Consider the following 20,095-nt stretch of genomic DNA (forward strand, 5'->3'; position numbering starts at 1 on the left):
TATAGTGACGCCTCAAGCACTGCTTTTATTTTTTTATTTTTGAGTGCAAACAGTGAAACAATGAATAAATAATGCCGCAAGAGGTGCTGTTAAATTAAGTTGGCTCCTCGTTATTTCTCCTTCCCCATCATCATCATGCTTACTCAAGCTTACCCTAGTAAAACTGACTATCCTAACGATCCTCGACTTCGGCGATGTCATCTACAAAATGGCTTCCAACACTCTACTCAGCAAACTGGATGCAGTCTATCACAGTACCATCCGTTTTGTCACTAAAGCACCTTATACCACCCACCACTGCGACTTGTATGCTCTAGTCGGCTGGCCCTCGCTACATATTCGTCGCCAGACCCACTGGCTCCAGGTCATCTACAAGTCCATGCTAGGTAAAGCTCCGCCTTATCTCAGTTCACTGGTCACGATGGCAACACCCATCCGTAGCACGCGCTCCAGCAGGTGTATCTCACTGATCATCCCTAAAGCAAACACCTCATTTGGCCGCCTTTCGTTCCAGTACTCTGCTGCCTGTGACTGGAACGAATTGCAATAATCGCTGAAGTTGGAGACTTTTATCTCCCTCACCAACTTCAAACATCAGCTATCTGAGCAGCTAACCGATCACTGCAGCAGTACATAGTCTATTGGTAAATAGCCCACCCATTTCCTCCTACGTCATCCCCATACTGTTTTTATTTATTTACTTTTCTGCTCTTTTGCACACCAATATCGCTACCTGTACATGACCATCTGATCATTTATCACTCCAGTGTTAATCTGCAAAATTGTAATTATTCGCCTACCTCCTCATGCCTTTTGCACACATTGTATATAGACTCCCCCTTTTTTTCTACTGTGTTATTGACTTGTTAATTGTTTACTTCATGTGTAACTCTGTGTTGTCTGTTCACACTGCTATGCTTTATCTTGGCCAGGTCGCAGTTGCAAATGAGAACTTGTTCTCAACTAGCCTACCTGGTTAAATAAAGGTGAAATAAAAAATAAAAATGTAAAAGTGTGGTGATCCTTCTGTGTAATCATCCTATCCTGCCACACTGATTTAAACTAGCAAAAGAGTGGGTGGAATGTACAGTTACATCCTCTGGCTCAGTTGTAAAAAAGCAAAAAAACAAAGAGCCGTCAGAAAAAAGGTTTTTGAACATGCTCCAACCAAGGTGCATTTGGTGTCAGCCAGCCTTGTAGACAAGGACACCCAGGTTATAGTTACTCTACAGACAGTTTTTTAATTTTGAGTGTTATCTTCCCAACCTCCTTAGGAGGCTAAACATCACAGCCACAGGCCCTCTCATAGCTTTGAGCAAGAAATTGACTGTCAGTAGTGAAGTGGACTTGATACTGGGATTGTCATTGTGGGAGGTTAATGTGAATATGTGCATCATATTGTCACATAGGAAGGAAGTCTATATATTCTCGTGTGTTCTGCTGTAGCCTATATTGATTTATTTGATTTGAAGTTATCTTCCGATATTGTGATATTTGTTCTACTGCTACATGATGTCTGGTAAGCCCCACAGCTGACTGTGTGTATATGGTGGGTGTTCTGCAGTGATGTCTTGAAAATAATATGAATTTGAGTCTGGTAACCCCCACAGCTGACTGTGTGTATATGGCGGGCTTTCTGCAGTGATGTCTTGAAAATAATATGAATTCGAGTCTGGTAACCCCCACAGCTGACTGTGTGTGTATATATGGCGGGCTTTCTGCAGTGATGTCTTGAAAATAATATGAATTTGAGTCTGGTAAGCCCCACAGCTTACTATGTGTGTGTATTTGTTCTGTTGTTCTGCAATGATGTGTAAAAACGTTGCTGTACATTGATGTCTAGAAAATGAGGCAATAAGAAATTCAGTCTTGTATAAGCCCTGCAGCTATACTCAAGTACGTGGGCAAAAATGCTTTGAATTAATCAGCACCTTGGAGAGTGCTGTCCATTTCACCACCATAGATAGTAGGCTACTTGGCTGTTTACTCTGTCTGCTGTGCTGCTACGTTGTTTGACTTCTTTTTCTCAATGCGTTCTGGTATCTCAGAGCCCCCCCCTCCATTTTCAGGTTTATCTCAGTTTATCATTCATTTTCTCTCTCATAGTTTGATGGGCCAATCCCGTGCCCTGGGTTCGGCTGTGACATGATCATGGAGGAGGTGCCTGTGAGGAAACATGGCGTTTCCATGGTGACTGCAGACGTAGGGCTGGTCAGCATGGTGTGACAGGGCATCCTAGCTCTACAGCTGTTGCCCCCCCAACTCCATTGCAGGTTGGTTTAGAACGTCCATACTTACTGCATTTCTTTGTTCAATCGAACAATCAAGGTTGGTTTTCCACACTGTGCCTATTTGTCTTTGAAAGCCTAGCTATTTACCACTGCTCCCTAGGGAAGAGTGACATTTGTTTCAGTCAGTTTTACCTGCCTTAACCTGAGTTGATCCTGTTTTGTGGTAACCCATTAAACCAAACTGTCAATCAAATTTCTCCAGGTGTAATCATAATTACAGATGGGGTGACCAGTGTGCCTGACGTGGCTGTGTGTGAGACCCTTCTGAACCAGCTCAGGAGTGGAACCATCACCTGCTCCTTCATTCAGGTACTGAAACATGCCACAACATAGTCCAGTGGGTCAAACTGCTGTGTATATTCAGTGTACATTACAACATACGTACACACCTTGAGAGCTGCTGTCTACTGTGGATTATTGTATCTTCTCAACTGAGGCAAACAACGAGCATGGAATCCAAACGGAGTCCATGCTCTGTTTAACAAAGTGAAACTCATGGATTCAGTTTGGATTTTATGCCAGCAGGAAACTGCCCTTCAGAGAATCCATCTACTAAATATTGTCTCTCTCATTCAGTAACACTATTTTTGTAATCAAAGTTGGTTCTGAATAAATCTTCACATATTGTAGATAATCTATAGTTGTGGTTGGTTTCATATTTTGTTTCCGTTCTCTGTGTATGTTGACAGGTGGGCGGGGCCTACTGTTATATAAATAATCTAATATAAAGAGTTACTAGCAGACCAAAGTTCTGGTTAAACCGGATGCCCTCAGATATCTCTGGGCCCAGTGTCTTCAGTCAAGTCTAGAGCCTGTGTGCAATAACATGATTATCCGAAGGACACACAGCTGCCATCACGCAAATATTACTCCCCTGTAAAACTACAAAGAGCATTCTGCAACACTAACGAGCTTAGAAGTGCCAAGCTATCTCGCTGACATTGAACCCTGCATGCACTCCTGCAAAGACAGGAAACACCTGAGCCTAAAGCAGACATTACCAATATCCACGTTTCCTGGACACACATACATTTCATGAAGCACTGTACACACACACTCTACCCCCCCCTACTGGTCGGGTGCCAAGAGCAAAGGACTTTGCTGTGCACCAATGGGGCCCGCTCTGGCTAGAGCAAGGCCCGCCTCCAACTCTTCAGGACCAGTCAGAAGACCAACACGACGAGACTCCACCTACATTATTCTGTGTATACATTCTGCTGTAAACTCTGGCTGGGCAGCCTAATTATTCTGACTCCTCACAAGAGTCACATTCCTTAGGTCCGTGCACGATAAACGGCAGGACAAGATACCTTTGACCAATAAACTGCCTTTTTGATACACCTGATTCCACTCTGTCCAGCGTCGTTGTTTTGCATTCCCTCTCCAGTATGAAACACCAACACTACTCATACGACTTGTAGTTTTGGCTACATCCCTAACGTTGAGCTGATGAAGTTCATCTCCTTGGCGACCTTTGGCTCCTACCTGTCTAGCCGTCCTGAGCCTGACCTGGCCAGTCAGAACATGAACACCTACCACAAGGCCTTCCTCACATACTCTTTCCTCAAGACCAGCGAGTCCATGAACCCTGAGTACTACTGTGGTAAGAAAGAGTATGGTATTTTGTCAATTATCACTCTAGAATTGTTGTTCGCCATTACAGTTTTGCTCAATGTCCTGAGCCAAAACAGGATTTGAGTAGATCACTTTCATATTCTCTGATTTTTTTAATATCCCACCATTAGCTTTTAAATTGCACAGCACATCATGATACTACAGACATGTCGTTACCCTTGTCACATTGTTATGCCGGCATTATGTTGGAAGTTAAACATGAGTAATTTGAATACTTTAGTTGGTGACATCCACTTAGTGGTCACTGATTATCAACTACAGATTGCGCTATGACTACGCTAATCCAGTGGTGCAAACAGGGCTGCCGCCAGGGATTTTGGGCCCCCATGAAAGATATCGCTTTGGGCCTCCATGAAAGATATCACTTTGGGCCTCCATGAAAGATATCACTTTTGGCCTCCATGAAAGATATCACTTTGGGCCTCCATGAAAGACATCACTTTGGGCCTCCATGAAAGATATCACTTTGGGCCCCCATGAAAGATATCACTTTGGGCCCCCATGAAAGATATCACTTTGGGCCCCCATGAAAGATAACCACCACAGGCCACACCATCCCTGCGCAATTGCTGTAACCATACACCTCCAGAACCCAATCGACCCGTTCAAAGCTTTAAATAACTCTACCTTTGCAGGCTTGCAACTCTCTTATTGTCCAATATTTAATGTACGATATTTACTGACAGTGAGCTGTGAAAATATAACACTGTGCAGACATTCATGCAACACTCTGCAGTGGAATTTGCTATTTGATGCAAGACTGATACCCTCTATAAGAAATGAGCCATTACAATTCTTGAATGTAAAATTCTCGTAACTTTAATGAATAACTTAAAATAAATATAACTTAAATATACATTAGCCTCTTCAATTCAAATAAATTAACATTATCATCTATAGAAAGATATAATAAACAAAATAATAAAATCAGCAGCAGATGTTTGAACTAAGTATACCTACCAACTAGAAAATAAGCAGCTGTAAAAATTGGAAACAAAATGAAAAGGCCTGATGGTGTCGCTAGAGGTAAGGCCAAGTGGTCACCAAATCAATAGGTTTCTTCCACTTTGGGTCTTGATTGTGCAAAATGAATTTTATGGCAATCCAGCCATTACTTTGAGATATATCTTGTTCTTAGTCTGTTCTCATCCCTGTTCTCAGCCTCTGGGCATCGTGTTTGTAGTGATCCAATATCCATAGCCATTTAACAGTTATCACTGACCCTTGCTCAGCCTTACTCACCAAGAGCCCAGTGCTGAGCCTTCTTGCTAGCAAAGTCACTGATCTAGTCTTTGAAGTCCAGCTCTCTAGCTAACTGACTTTCAACGGACAGCATGGCAAGACTGTGAATCCTGTCCTGGGACATAGTTTTGACTTACTGAAGCTCTTAGAAATTGCATTCAGGAGACCAAGAGGGGACAAGTTAGGGAGGGTGGGGGGTGGCAGCATATACCATGTTCAGGTGTCTTACTTCATTTTGAAGTAGATGTAAGATCTCTGGAATACTTCATGATCAGTGGTTGGCACACAGAAGGGACTTCATCCTCACTAATCTGCCCAACTTTCAGAACAGCAGAAATTCTTCTACAATCTTTGCATTGCTGTGGAACCTAGTGTCCAAGTCACTTATGATGTTGTCCATAACAGTAAAAAACACTGTTTCGAAACACCGTTGCTGCACTGTCCTGAGCAGTCTCCTCTTGAGAGGTCTCATCATGGAATCTCTTTCTCTGGTGGCTGTGTTCCTTGCTAAATTAAGGTGCAACATCCATTTGCGTAACAGTCAGTGTTTCCACAGACAGGAGAGACTCCCATCCTTCTCTAAGAGCCTGCATCTCTTCCTTTAAGGCTCTGATATTGGCTGCCTCTTGTTTCAAGATTATTCCTGACTGGAGAATCACATTCCTCTTCTCAATACATTGCAGTACCTGCAATTATGCCAACTGACATGTCATTCAACACAATGCTGCTCACCTCCTTCTTCAGTTGGGACTAGGGCTGGTTCAGGGGGGTGGGGATGGGGAGACAGGGCTACTGACCCTGAAGCTGCATCTGTTGGGCCTGGCACCGGGCAGGGACAACTGATTTTAGTATGAACTACAAAACTCCTCAAAGTTTGCCTGCATTGATTAAATGTCGGCTAAAAGAGGAGCGAAATGTAAACACTCAGAACATTCTGTGAAGGAAATAAGTAACTAATGTTAGAGGAGCAAAAGTAGCCTATTTCACTATGGACTAAGCTAACAGGTTCATTTCCACCACTCACGGACTACAACCCACCTTCCTTCGTGAAAAATTAGGTGACATACTGTCGCCCTTTCTTTTCTCTCTTGTCTTTTTCTTTTCTTTCTTTTCATTTTTGGAAGCCAGATTTTTCTTTGGGAAGCTGAGACATGATGCTCCACCAGCACTCCTCACTCGCAATTCACTGCTAGCAAGTACCGTTTGTGCCTGGTTTGGGGGCAGGACCGAACCATTTCATGTAGACAGAGGGGGGCAATACAGAGGCTCTCTGGATGTTTACTTTTTTGACAAAAACAGGACAAATCAACCATTTAGTTTTATTAGTAGATTGTAAATAAAATATTGTATTAATGATTATAGGTTAATAATTTAATATTGAAAATGTTTTACCTAATGTTCTAATATTTTTTTAGGGCCCCTGTCAGTCACAGGACCTAACAGAATCGTCCTAACTTTCCCCCCATATGGCGCCCCTGGGTGTAAAGTACTTAAGTAAAATTACTTTAAAGTACTACTTAAGTATTTTTGGGGCTGTACTTTACTTTACTATTTATCTTTTTTACTACTTTTACTTCACTACATCCCTACAGAAAATAACATACTTTTTACTCAATACATTTTCCCTGACACTCAAAAGTACTCATTACAATTTGAATGGCTAGCAGGACAGGAAATGGTCCAATTCATGCATTTATCAAGTGAATATCCCTGGTCATCCCTATTGCCTCTGATCTGGGGGACTCGTTAGACACTGCATCTTTTTAAAAAGTATGTCTTGAGTGTTGGAGTGTGCCCCCAATATAGGGAATTTTAAATGATTTATACTTTTACTTTCAATACTTAAGTATATTTTATGAATTACATAGACTTTTGATACTTAAGTATATGTTGTCTGTTTTTCTGCATACACACAAATCAACAGAAAAATAGTCTGAGAGCTGAGGACATTATTTGTTCTCTTTATTTCTTTTCCTGGGACATGTCTATGATCATTGTTGTCTGTCGTCTGCTGTGTACCTGATCCCCATCAGAGTGCAATTTAGGCTGAAACAAGTTATTTTATAGATAGTGTTCTTGATTGAACTCCTTAGCGCTCTCTGTGACAGTCCAAACACAGTGGCTTTTGTACGATTCTCTTGTAATTTCCAAACACCCCATTATTATCCGTGTGAATCAGGATAAACCCTCAGAGATGTCTGGCTGCTCTCTGAATAGAAGTCAATCTTTATAATGTGAGGTTTAACATGAAGAGATGCTGATGAAAGAACAGGCTTTAATGGCTGGCTAGACACCTAGACAAGATAAAATTGGTTGTCTTTTTGTCTGTTTCTGATGCTTTTCAAAGTGAGAGGGACCAGAGTTTTGGTCGGGCAAAGTTTGTCACAGTCCATATTGCAACAGGGGAAGTGAAAACACATGATGTTGATAATAGTAATTTCTTTACCTTGCTTCTCAATAATAGTATAAGCTACTGTATATTGAATCACACGTCAGGGCCTTCTTGTTGCCGTTTCTTTAACACTGTATGAATTAATGCATGCATGAATTAATTCACTTATTATTTATTTGTATGAGTGCTTCACAGTGTCTCAGCACAAGCTGTTCAATGAGCACCTGGTGTCAGCCCGTGGAAACCCTGCATTTGTGATGAGGAGGAAGAAGCACACAGAGAAGGAGGTGCACGCCCACCTGGTCAGTGTGGTGTCGGTCAGACTGAGAGAGGGATACACCATCAGGGAGATCAACCTTACCAAAGGTACAGGACTCTTTCAGACCAGTCACATTACCTCACAGCAGTACTGTAGTTGCGTCACTACAACTTGAGGTCGAGTCACTATGGCTGAAGGTAGAGTCTTAGTCTGAGTCACCAATGGTAGAGTCATGAGTTATCCATTTTTAATATGTCTTATTATTTTACCAAACAAATGTTCTATAGTTATAATGACACCAATATTTAATTTAGTGAAACCCCTTAGAATTAGTAGACCTTTAGGGTCAGGGCTGGGCAGGAGACCTTTAGGGTCGGGGCTGAGTAGGAGACCTTAAGGGTCGGGGCTGTGTAGGAGACCTTAAGGGTCGGGGCTGTGTAGGAGAACTTTAGGGTCGGGGCTGGGTAGGAGACCTTTAGGGTCGGGGCTGGGTAGGAGACCTTTAGGGTCGGGGCTGGGTAGGAGACCTTTAGGGTCGGGGCTGGGTAGGAGACCTTTAGGGTCGGGGCTGGGTAGGATACCTTAAGGGACTGTGTAGGAGAACTTTAGGGTCGGGGCGGGGCTGGGTAGGAGACCTTTAGGGTCGGGGCTGGGTAGGAGACCTTTAGGGTCGGGGCTGGGTAGGATACCTTTATTTAGATGCTTATGCAGTAAAACAGTTGCAGTAAATATGATGTGGATGCTAGATGGTGGCTTTGAGATATCACTGGTTTAAGAGTGTACATTTTGAGGTACTGTGTGGCACTGGTGAGGTACTTTGAGCCAGTGTTGTAGTGCTCGAGTTCTGAACTCATGACTTTTGACTCAACTTGGGCTCGACCATTGGTAACTTGGACTCGCTTTCTCGTGACTTGGACTGGATAGGCTGCTATGATAAGCAGAATATTAGCAGCACTGGGTGCACAGGCCAGCGAGGGTTCTGTTCTCTAGCAGTGGGAAGGATTCGCCCATACCGGCACACAGCCTACGCCAGCTGGTGAGCTGCAGGGGAGAAAGCAATGATTTTGGGCAGGCTCCGCTCTGCCTCCGATCACAGGCTACACATCGCGCAAGTGACTCTCTTGCTTCCCTGTAACCACCAGTCACCAGGCTTCCTGAGTCCGAGTCGAGTCCTGGTTAAGAGACACAAACTGCTTTACGAAATTGAAAACAATACTAGTATTGAGTTTAATAGTAAAAAAACAGTCGCACAACAGAACAGTGTACTGTCTACACTTGTTTTGTTGTTTTTATCAAATCATTTGAATGAAATTGTTTTTAATCACAGCTAAAGTTTTTATTGCTACTGATTCCGCAACGTGGTTAGCCTTTTTACGGCTGGGACCGCAAGTTTGTGTTCCAAATTCCTGTTGTTGTGTCTATGACTGATTAAATTATATGACAGGCTATTTTATCAAATTGATTACCTAACATTTGATTGATTACGTGATTGAGTTAAACAATGTAAAAACGAACTTGTTAATAACCTGGGGCACCACGGAAGAGTGTTTTATAGTGCTGATGTCTTCCGAATAAACTCTTAAAGATCTGAAGATCTTTTATATCAATAGCAGTCAATTATTAATCGTCACCTTATTCAGTCTCATATGAAAGTCGTAAAATTCTTGGTTATCTTCACGAAGCCTGGCTAACAAGTTGAATCAGCAATACAAAAATTGGTTTATTTATTTACTGAATACCTAAATAATCACATAGAATTACATATACACAGGATGGATCATACATCGATTACTAATCATGTCATAAAAGAAAAACCGGTATGACGGCTCGTTACACAAAGAAGGGCGGTTGGGTTTGAATGAAAGCGCAGGAAGACTGAGGGAAAAGGGGATTGGGTCTCTATCGGACCCTGAGAAGCTATGCTACCGTAAATACAGAATCTTATGCATTCTAATAACCGCCCATTCGGAAAAGGAAAATGCAAGATATATATTACACTGAGCTACTCTTCGATAGATGGGTCGAAGATGGAAGACTGGTTTGCCCAGCAGAGATCGCCCTTGTCCTTTGTAGAATATTTCAGGTCCTATTGTTGTAGAGCAGATACGTTGAAGTACCCTGTCTTCTCATAGGATTGTCTGTCCTTTCCTAGGCCACATACTTTTACAGCTGCAGCTGATAACTCAACGCCTAGGATGTATCACTTCTTTAATGAATAAGAGTTCAAAGTTCATACCAAGTTGCCATACTCAGCTCGTGCTGTATTCTTGCTGCTCGAAATTCATCCTTCCAGCAGTGATCTTCACCTCCACGTTGAAATGGACACCAGTCCTAACGTCGTCGGGAACTAAGATTGAACTCCGTCAACGGGCTTTTGTATTGGGGAGGGAGGGAAGAGCGTGTTTCATAGTTCTCAACCAATGTCTGTTCACTTGGGCGTGGCTCAGTGAACGTCATTTACAATTCTCTAATTTAGAAGCTAAAATCTGATGACTAGAATGTGTAGACTTTCCAAGATATAATTTATGTCATTCTATCAGATATAATGTCCCAGACACCAATTGATCTGACATCATATTATTCAAGTACCAACGGACACTTTCAACTGGTTGGATTACAGAAATATTGTATTTATGGGGGTCATAAACCTCATACAACGTCATGACACTTAAGTAGTAGTTAGCTGCCAGCCGTCATAAAAACAGAGCAGGCTAATGCTAGCAGTGCTAGCCCACCGGTGTTTTTATCCACGGCTGGGCACAAATGCTTTAGGTGTGAGATTCTTTCCACACAATCACAAGATGAAGAGAAGATGGAACTGATACATTTAAAAGGGATTTGTCTGCCCTAAATGCACCACCATCAAGCAGCTTAGGGAATAGGTCCTTCTGGCTGCTCAATCGGCTGTGAGAAAAAGATGACCTGCTTTCTAAGTACAACGACTTTGCTATAGCCCAGGCAAACTGACTCTTACTTATGGTCTGGTAGAGCTCCAGTCCTCGCTGTCAGAATAAGCAACAGAGGACTTGGAAATCATATCAACTCCCGTAGAAATGGCACTATGGTTATTGTGAGTAACCTCATTTTTGTATCTCTAACTCCGGCTTCTAGTGAGTTTATACAAACTGTCATATCCTACCATTCTGATAGATTGAAGACTGTCCAAAGATGTGGTTGCAACATTAATAATTTGGTTGTTATTCCATTGGTGTGGCACACACTCATTGTAGCTTTTAAATGTTAGAGCAATCACTGGTAAAAACCTTTCTCGTGAATGACCTCCTGACTGAGCACAAAGTTGAAAAAGCCACATCCAAACAGAGCGCCCCTTGGAGTAGTGAGGAAATAAATTAATTGGACTATTTGCAGAAAGGCAGAGCGGAAGTTGCAGGTCCATTGTGATATTTTGAGGCGGCAAATATAACAAGTCAGAATATTTTGAGAGTGCTCTTCTCGACCATTGATGGCCTGATAAATCCTACCCCCACAAACCTCTGAACCTTCCTCATCTAAATGTGATGAGTTTGCAGAATATTTTTAAGATAACAAACATTAGGCTAGGTGTTAGTCAAGCAAGACCTGATGAGAAGTTTGATATGTTCTGTAGCCTTCCATGCAAAGGCACTATGGCGTTATTTTCCCTAGTTGACACAGACATGCTCAGGAAAGTGATATCACAACTTAAGCCTTCTACCTGCCTTCTCAATCCTATCCCCACCAACTTCTTCAAAACAGTTTTAATTGCATATCTGAAGAAGGGTAAGCTATTGTTAACCACTCCCTGTTTACAGGCACTTTCCTCACTGCACTAAGAATAATATAGATTCTTCAGCATTAGCAATTTTCGGCCAATCTCTAATCTTCCATAGTTAAGCAAAATTCAGGAGAAACTGTTTTTCAAACATCTAAAATATTTTTGGGTAAGTGCCAACTGTATTTCTGAAAATTCCGATCTGGTTTTCATGCACACCTTATCACAGATGTTAAAGTGGTAAATTATCTTCAGCCAACAGATGCCAAACTCTTGGATTTAAGTGCTGCATTCGACACTGTTGACCATGATGTCCTTCTGGATAGACTGGAGAGGTGGGTTTGACCTTTCCGGTCCTGTTCTAAATTGGTTTAGGACCTATTTAACCGGTCAATAGTTTTGTCACCCTTGGTGAACATAGCTCAGAGAAAATAGATATCACAAGTGGCTTTCCACAAGGTTCGATTTTGGGTCTGGTACTTTTTAGTTTATAAATGTTACCCCTTGGCAGTGTTATCAGAAAGCACAGCATTGATTTTCACTGCTACGCAGACGACACACAACTTTACATTTCTGTGTCACCAGAGGATTTTAGCTCCAGAGATACATTATTAGACTGTATTAGTGATTGAAATACTTGGATGGCTCACAACTGCCTCCAGCTAAATCAAGACAAGACCGAGGTACTTATTATTGGAGCCAAAGCACAGAGAGAATCTGTCCGCACATTTTAATGAATGGGCAATAAAGGTTAACCACCTTGGTGTCATTTTAGATTCTGAACTCAATTTCGAATCACATGGTCGGTATGTGACCAAAATGGCTTTTTACCACCTGAAGAGCATTGCCAACATGTGGACGTTTCTGTCTCAGGCTGATACTCATCCATGCTTTTATTATAAGCACGCTTGACTACTGTAATGCTGTCTTGTCCTGTCTACTAAGCATGCCATTGGTCAACTACAAAACATATAGAATGCTGCAGCTCAGGCACTGACCAAGACCAGATGGAGAGCACTGACTGCCTGTGAGTTTTAGAATTAATTTGAAGTTTATTCTATTGGTTTTTAAATCAATCCACTATTGTGCACCCCAATACATATCAGACGTGCTTGAAACAACTTTTTAACTTTCCTTAACCTTATGGTCCTTTGAGTCTTTCTAGTTTTGTTATTCGTTTTTGTAACCTCTTATGTTTGTGTAGTAGTAAATATTTTTAAGTATTTTTTTCCTGTGAAGCTCATTACGTTGCATTCATGTTTGCAATGTGCTATGTAAATGAAGTTTGATTGAGGGCAAAATGTGTAGTAGGAATACCGCTGCTAGTCATTGTGCAGCTCGTGAGCTGCATGTTGTTCTCAGGAACTAATTGGCAGCTTGCGAAAATATATATATTTTTAGTAGGGGTCCTCACCCAGGGGATCATAACATCTGGGGGTCCTTGATGTTAAAAAGTTTGAAAACCCCTGTACTATACAGCCCCAAGTAACCTCAAGTTATCATCTACTGTAGCGGTATTTATTAGAGAGGGGTAAAGAAAGATTTTGTTCGGGCGCCAGGCAGGTATTAACCATGCCGAAAGGAAAAGAGTAGAATAGAGAGAGTACCACTACCAGACCCACACACATCAGCAAAAGAGACTGCCTAGAGTGTAGCCTGTTTACCAGATAGCCAGTGGAGAGAAAAAAGAATACACACCATATAAAACCCACATCACAGCACAGGGGTAACCCAAACAAGAATACCTCATACAATAATACTAATACTAATAATGGCAGAGCAATTCAACAGCAACTTCATACAAGAACGAACCCAGTCATCAACATAGGATTTGCAATAATCTGTATTATTTTCTAGTGGGTGAGTGCAGAGGGTATGAATGTGGGGGGTGTTCATCGACACAACAAAGGCCTTAAAAATGTCCAGTCTTCTCGGCCACATGTCATTAGTACACCTCACCTCAATACAGTTCACATAACAATACACAACTTGCAAGCAACCTCCCTTTTAACTAAAATGTCCATCAAAATACTTCTGGCAGGGCAATAATAGTCCAGCTCTAATGAACTTCAAGGGGAAGTGCATTTGAAAAATAGAGAGTCTGTTGCAGGGTAAAGCACTGGAACGAGAGGGAAGAGAAAGAGAGAGAAAAAGAGAAATCTTAGCTGTGGTCTTCAGGCCTGCCGTGTACCGTCTGACTGTCCGATGGTTTGTTGGTTTGTATGTTAAAGCTTCGCAACAATGTTGCTACTAATCCATGCGATCCATAACGGGCGCTGTCCCAAACAAAAACAACCACGATCTAAAGCGATCACACCGATGATTGAGTTAACTACTTTATAAACTACAAACGCTGAAAACAAACAAAACTTCTGCAGCACAGCACACACAATCAAACTGTCGCGCCACCCAAGAGCTCCTCCCCAAAGAGCTGAACGAACTCTCTTTATCGCCTCCTTCCTTACTGCTCATGCGCTCTTAAAGTGGCAGTGCACGGTGAAGGCTCCGAGCAGATTTTGCCACACTACTATTCACGTAAAAACCTCCATATAGATCTGTTTTACTGCAGTAACATTCACTAGGCCCAGTCTTCCAGACTGACTGTATACATTTCTATAAATGCTGTGTTTCAGTGTCTGTTCTGCTCCCTTTCCCACTAGGTGGCACCCAGCTGGAGGTGAAGCTGGTGTGGCTATGGAAACAAAACATACAAATAGAGTACAATGCATTTTCACAGTCTGTATCCCAAATGCCACCCTATTCCCTACATAGTGCGCTACTTTTGACCAGAGCCCTGTTTTGTCCTCCAGGTTCTCTCCCTACAGCACAGTTGCTCTAAAGACTCCTCCCAGTCCCAGTTTGCCTCATACTGGAAGCCCATCCTGTCCATGGATGCAAACTTCTGGCAGAGATGGCTTCACATGCACCGCATCACCATCATCCGGGAGCACGACATGTGAGAGATGCCTTGAGAGATTGTACCTTTTTTGTTGTTGTCAATTTATCAATATCATCCTTGGGAGCAGTCTTTACAGTCCTCTCCCAGTCAATAGTAGAGAGAGAGAACTGTGGACCTTCTCTTGTTCCGCTACTGACTGTTTCAGGTCTACGCACCAACTATTGTACAGTTGTTCCTCCTTTAAAAGTTGCGAGCTTACGCTGCGGGACTTAGAGGTAATTTGTGGTTTAGTACGGTACCCTGCGTCACCACTTCATTGCTCCAGTCCAGCGCAAGGGGGAGTTAGAGCACTGATTATGCTTTTGGGTCCTAATGTGTCTCTAGGAATCTACCATTTTTATGTCTCTGCGACCAGTATGACAGAAGTTAAATATTTTTGTATTCTAATTTATATAATTATTTCAAACAGTAACATGCAAAATGCAAAAAACAGAACAGCCAGAGGGAGTATACAAAGAAATAATGAAGAGAAAAAAAATCCACAATATATCAAATGAAAAAGACATGTTTGTAACGAATACATTGAGACATTTTGTTTAGCATACATTTGAATGATTTAAATAGTTTTCCAAATACGTTTTTTTTTATTCAACAGGCCTTTTTCATCATAAATGTTTATTTGTGTATGACATTTTTTCCTAATAAAATAAAGAGATTTATGACAAACTGACATTCAAATTGTGGAATCAGTGTAGTAAAATAATATGTGAAACAGTACCAGTCAAAAGTTTGGACACCTACTCATTCAAGGATTTATCTTTATTTTTACTATTTTATACATTGTAGAATAATAGTGAAGACATCAAAACTATGAAATAACAACTATGGAATAATGTAGTAAACAAAAAAATTCATCCCAAAGGTGTTCGATGGGGTTGAGGTCAGGGCTCTGTGCAGGCCAGTCAAGTTCTTCCACACCAATCAACAAACCATTTCTGTATGGACCTAACTTTGTGCACAGGGGCATTGTCAAGCTGAAACAGGAAAGGGCCTTCCCCAAACTGTTTCCACAAAGTTGGAAGCACATAATAATCTAGAATGTCATTGTATGCTGTGGCGTTAAGATTTCCCTTCACTGGAACTAAAGCGCGTAGCCCGAACCATGAAAAACAGCCCTAGACTATTATTCCTCTCCACCAAACTTTACAGTTGGCACAATGCAGTTGGGCAGGTAGCGTTCTCCTGGCATCCGCCAAACCCAGATTCATCTGTCGGACTGCCAGATGGTGAATCTTGATTCATCACTCCAGAGAACGCGTTGAACGCGTTTCCACTGCTCCAGAATCTAATGGCAGCAAGCTTTACACCACTCCAGCCAACGCTTGGCATTGCTCATGGTGATCTTAGGCTTGTGTGTGGCTGCTCTGCCATTGAAAGCCATTTCATGAAGCTCCCAACAAACAGTTCTTGTCCTGGCATTGCTTCCAGAGGCAGTTCAGAACTCTTTGGTGAGTCTTGCAACCGAGGACAGACTATTTTTATGTGCAGCGCACTTCCGTGGTCCGATTCTGTGAGCTTGTGTAGCCTACCACTTCGCGGCTGAGCCATTGTTGCTTCTAGAGGTTTCCACTGTACAATAATAGTACTTACATGGCCAAAAGTATGTTTTGTTGCGAAAACATGTTACTATCGATGTTCCTTAACAGATTTAAATTGTTTTCCCAAGTTAAGGACTGGTAGCTGCATGAACAATGTTGGAGAGCCCATGGCATACATAGTTTGCGCGGAATATAACTTGTTGGGCAGCTAGAGCATGCTCCTCAAACAGTGTGAAGTGAAATATGTGTTCTTATATGTTTTTCTCAGCTGCTCATATTAAGCACATGCTCCACTATAAACCTGAAGTAGCCTACAAAACAGAACGGTGGGAAAGCGTGCAGGCTCCATTCGCTATTGGGGTGCATACAGAGGACGTGTAGTTTGTCCCTTGCCCCTGTTCCTGCGCCTGTTCCTGCCCCTGTTCCTGCCCCTGCCCCTGTCCCTTGCCCCTGTTCTTGCCCCTTTTCCTGCCCCTGTTCCTGCCCCTGTTCCTGCCCCTCTCCCTTGCCCCTGTTCCTGCCTCTGTTCCTGCCCCTGTTCTTGCCCCTGTTCCTGCCCCTGTTCCTGCCCCTGCCCCTGTCCCTTGCCCCTGTCCCTTGCCCCTGTTCTTGCCCCTTTTCCTGACCCTGTTCCTGCCCCTGTTCCTGCCCCTGTCCCTTGCCCCTGTTCCTGCCCCTGTTTCTGCCCCTGTCCCTTGCCCCTGTTCCTGCCCCTGTTCTTGCCCCTGTTCCTGCCCCTGTTCCTGCCCCTGTTCCTGCCCATTTGATAATGGGCCATTCTAAATCTAAACTAATTTGACATATTAGTAAAGATTAAATTGAGAATAGTTTGATGGGTGAAAATATTATCACTTGAGAGATCAGATATGCCGTCTGAGGCAAGGAACAGAACGCAAGCTTTTTTTGACACTTTCTCAAATCATCAATAGTCAATAGGCGCACCATGCAGCCCATATATGTTTTGATTTCTAAGACATTCTAAGGTTTGTATCATTCACAACTGAAGTTGCCAAATAACTCTACATCTAGCATATAGGACCTGTTTCAAATGTTCATATGCACACTCGATCTGTAATGGGAAAAATATCCTTTCTATTTTATTCAGCTAAGTACAATTATATTATTCTTACTATAAAATAAAATGTCACGGGACTCATACATAAGCATATCTTGTATGTCACGGGACTCATACATAAGCATATCTTGTATGTCACGGGACTCATACATAAGCATATCTTGTGTGTCACGGGACTCATACATAAGCATATCTTGTGTGTCACGGGACTCATACATAAGCATATCTTGTGTGTCACGGGACTCATACATAAGCATATCTTGTATGTCACGGGACTCATACATAAGCATATCTTGTGTGTCACGGGACTCATACATAAGCATATCTTGTATGTCACGGGACTCATACATAAGCATATCTTGTATGTCACGGGACTCATACATAAGCATATCTTGTGTGTCACGGGACTCATACAGTGCCTTGCGAAAGTATTCGGCCCCCTTGAACTTTGCGACCTTTTGCCACATTTCAGGCTTCAAACATAAAGATATAAAACTGTATTTTTTTGTGAAGAATCAACAACAAGTGGGAGACAATCATGAAGTGGAACGACATTTATTGGATATTTCAAACTTTTTTAACAAATCAAAAACTGAAAAATTGGGCGTGCAAAATTATTCAGCCCCCTTTAATCTAATTTAACCATTTGCCTCATGCAGTGTGACATCTCCTTCGCATAGAGTTGATCAGGCTGTTGATTGTAGCCTGTGGAATGTTGTCCCATTCAATGGCTGTGCGAAGTTGCTGGATATTGGCGGAAACTGGAACATGCTGTCATACACATCACTCCAGAGCATCCCATACATGATCAACGTCCGGTGAAATCCTTTGTATTTAGGCTAGCTACCAGCCTAGTATCCTGTGCTAGTTTTAACTGATTGTGACCTGCTTATCACCATAAAGTGCTGTTGCTACAGTGCCGTGTGTTTTACAGATGTTAGTAACATTACCGTGTCAATAAAGCTCTGAGCGTTGTTGATTTCTCTGCAGATGTCCAGATGTTGATGTCATCTGGGCTGGACACAGAGCCCCAGGGTAATGGAGGGGAGTGTAATGTAGAGGATGATGACACCCTGATTATCAGCAACAAATCACAGGCCGATTCTCACTCTGTCTCCACCAATGGGCTGGATGGTGGGTTGACTGGCGAGCTGATGTCCCCTGGTGGTGGTGGTCCTGTGGGACCCCGGTCGCGCCTGCTCTCCCCTGGATCTGGGAGCTCCACGGTGGAGCATGATAACTGGGAGAGCCGGCCCTCTGAGCCAGAAAATGGCACCAAAGGTGCATTTATATTATTCTTAGTCTGTTGCTTCCAACATACATACCTCCTCACCAACCCCATCTCTACCTCTCTCTCTCTCTACCTCTACCTCTACCGCTCTCCCTCCCTCTACCTCAGCAATAACATAATATTACTGTTGTGGAAGGGAAAGGATGGGGCTCCCAGAACAAATTGTGGTTGTTTTGCTTTCTGGCGTCACGCTGAAATGAATCCCCCCTCTCTAGTTGTAGCTGTAAATTATTCTCTCTCTACCCCTCTCTCCACTTCTCTCTCTTTCTCCCTCCTTTCTTGCTCTCTCTTTCCCTCCCTCCCCCTCCCTGCTTAGCCCCAGAAGGGAGACTTCCACATCACGTTCAGTAGCCAGGTGTCCCAGCAGAGCTCATGGGACCTGTCCCATCCGTGCTGCCCTGTATATGTCTATAACGGTTCTCTGGGCTCTCTGAAGGACCAGCTAGTCCATCCCCACTTCAACAGGCAGCTAAGGGACATCTTCAGGTATCGAGTAACACACACACTTGGGCTACTGATGGGAAGCACATCTGTGTTCAATAGTATTTGTTTTCTTTCAAGTACTTTATCTGCATTTTATTGAGCTTGCCTGACACCATGGAACTAATGGAATATTCTCAGCAGTGGAAATATAGCCATCTGGGACACTGGGCAGGCTCAATCAAAATCTCCAAGTATTATGAGGAACAAATAGAATTTCAACCCAGGTCCAGGGAGGGGAATGCCATCAATCATATGTGACAGACTCTTGAAACTCTCTATCAAAAGTCGTACCATGTCATACCTGATTATACCCTTCATAAGTTTACCCTTCACTCAACATTGGTTGCCAGCAAGGTCATTGTGGTTACCTGAGCCACATGCTAATGTTATTTTCCTTTACTATGGTGATAAATAGACCTCAAGATGCTGATTCCTAGGAGATGCATCAGCAGATGAAGTTCAGGTAGAACAACACTGCTAGCTTACTGCTGCTTCCATCATCCTGCCTGTCTCCTCCTCTGGTGAGATCCATCTCAATGTATCTGTCCTCAATTTCTTGCATCTTTGCATTGAGGGGATGGGGGATGGGACCGATACGGTTGAGATGGAGGTGAGGGGAAAGGATGGAAGGAGTCATGGAAAGATTAACTGAGCTGTGGTGTCTGGATCGGTGCCATGCTCCCATCTCCTCTGTTTTCAGACCAGGGAGAGGCTCCTGGGGTTGAGTAAATCACTATCTCACTCCAGGCTTGTGTTGCTATGGGGCTGTTGGTATCTACCTCCAGAGAAGACTGTCGCCTCTAGACATTTTGACTTGATATTCAATAACATACTTGAAGGCTTGACTCCACAAAGCATGACCCTTATATTTGCTGGAGCTCCAAGCTTCTTTAAGGAGGCCGTCTCTCTGTCTACAGTCATGTACTAATGGGTAGAACTGCCAAAAGTCAACATGTCTGCTGTGTGAACTGACAATATCTCAATATATATATCTTATTGTAGGTTCCCAGGTTCTTGCAGTTAGGGTCATTTTGTCTTGACATTTGTAGACCCTACTAGCATTGTGCTATGAAAAGAGCTGTTAGGGGATGCTGAAAGATGCAGGTGGGTGAGGGCTGGTAGGGGATGCTGAGAGAAGCATGTGGGTGAGGGCTGGTAGTGGATGCTGAAAGATGCAGG

The 20,095-nt window shown here is 42.8% G+C and overlaps 1 pseudogene; it reads left to right on the forward strand.

Annotated features, from left to right (window-relative positions):
* LOC135564255 (KICSTOR complex protein SZT2-like) overlaps nucleotides 1-20,095 on the forward strand; it is a 129,927-nt pseudogene that overhangs the window by 54 nt on the left and 109,778 nt on the right.

This window comes from Oncorhynchus nerka, linkage group LG24 (assembly GCF_034236695.1).
Source record: "Oncorhynchus nerka isolate Pitt River linkage group LG24, Oner_Uvic_2.0, whole genome shotgun sequence".
Taxonomy (NCBI): Eukaryota; Metazoa; Chordata; class Actinopteri; order Salmoniformes; family Salmonidae; genus Oncorhynchus; species Oncorhynchus nerka.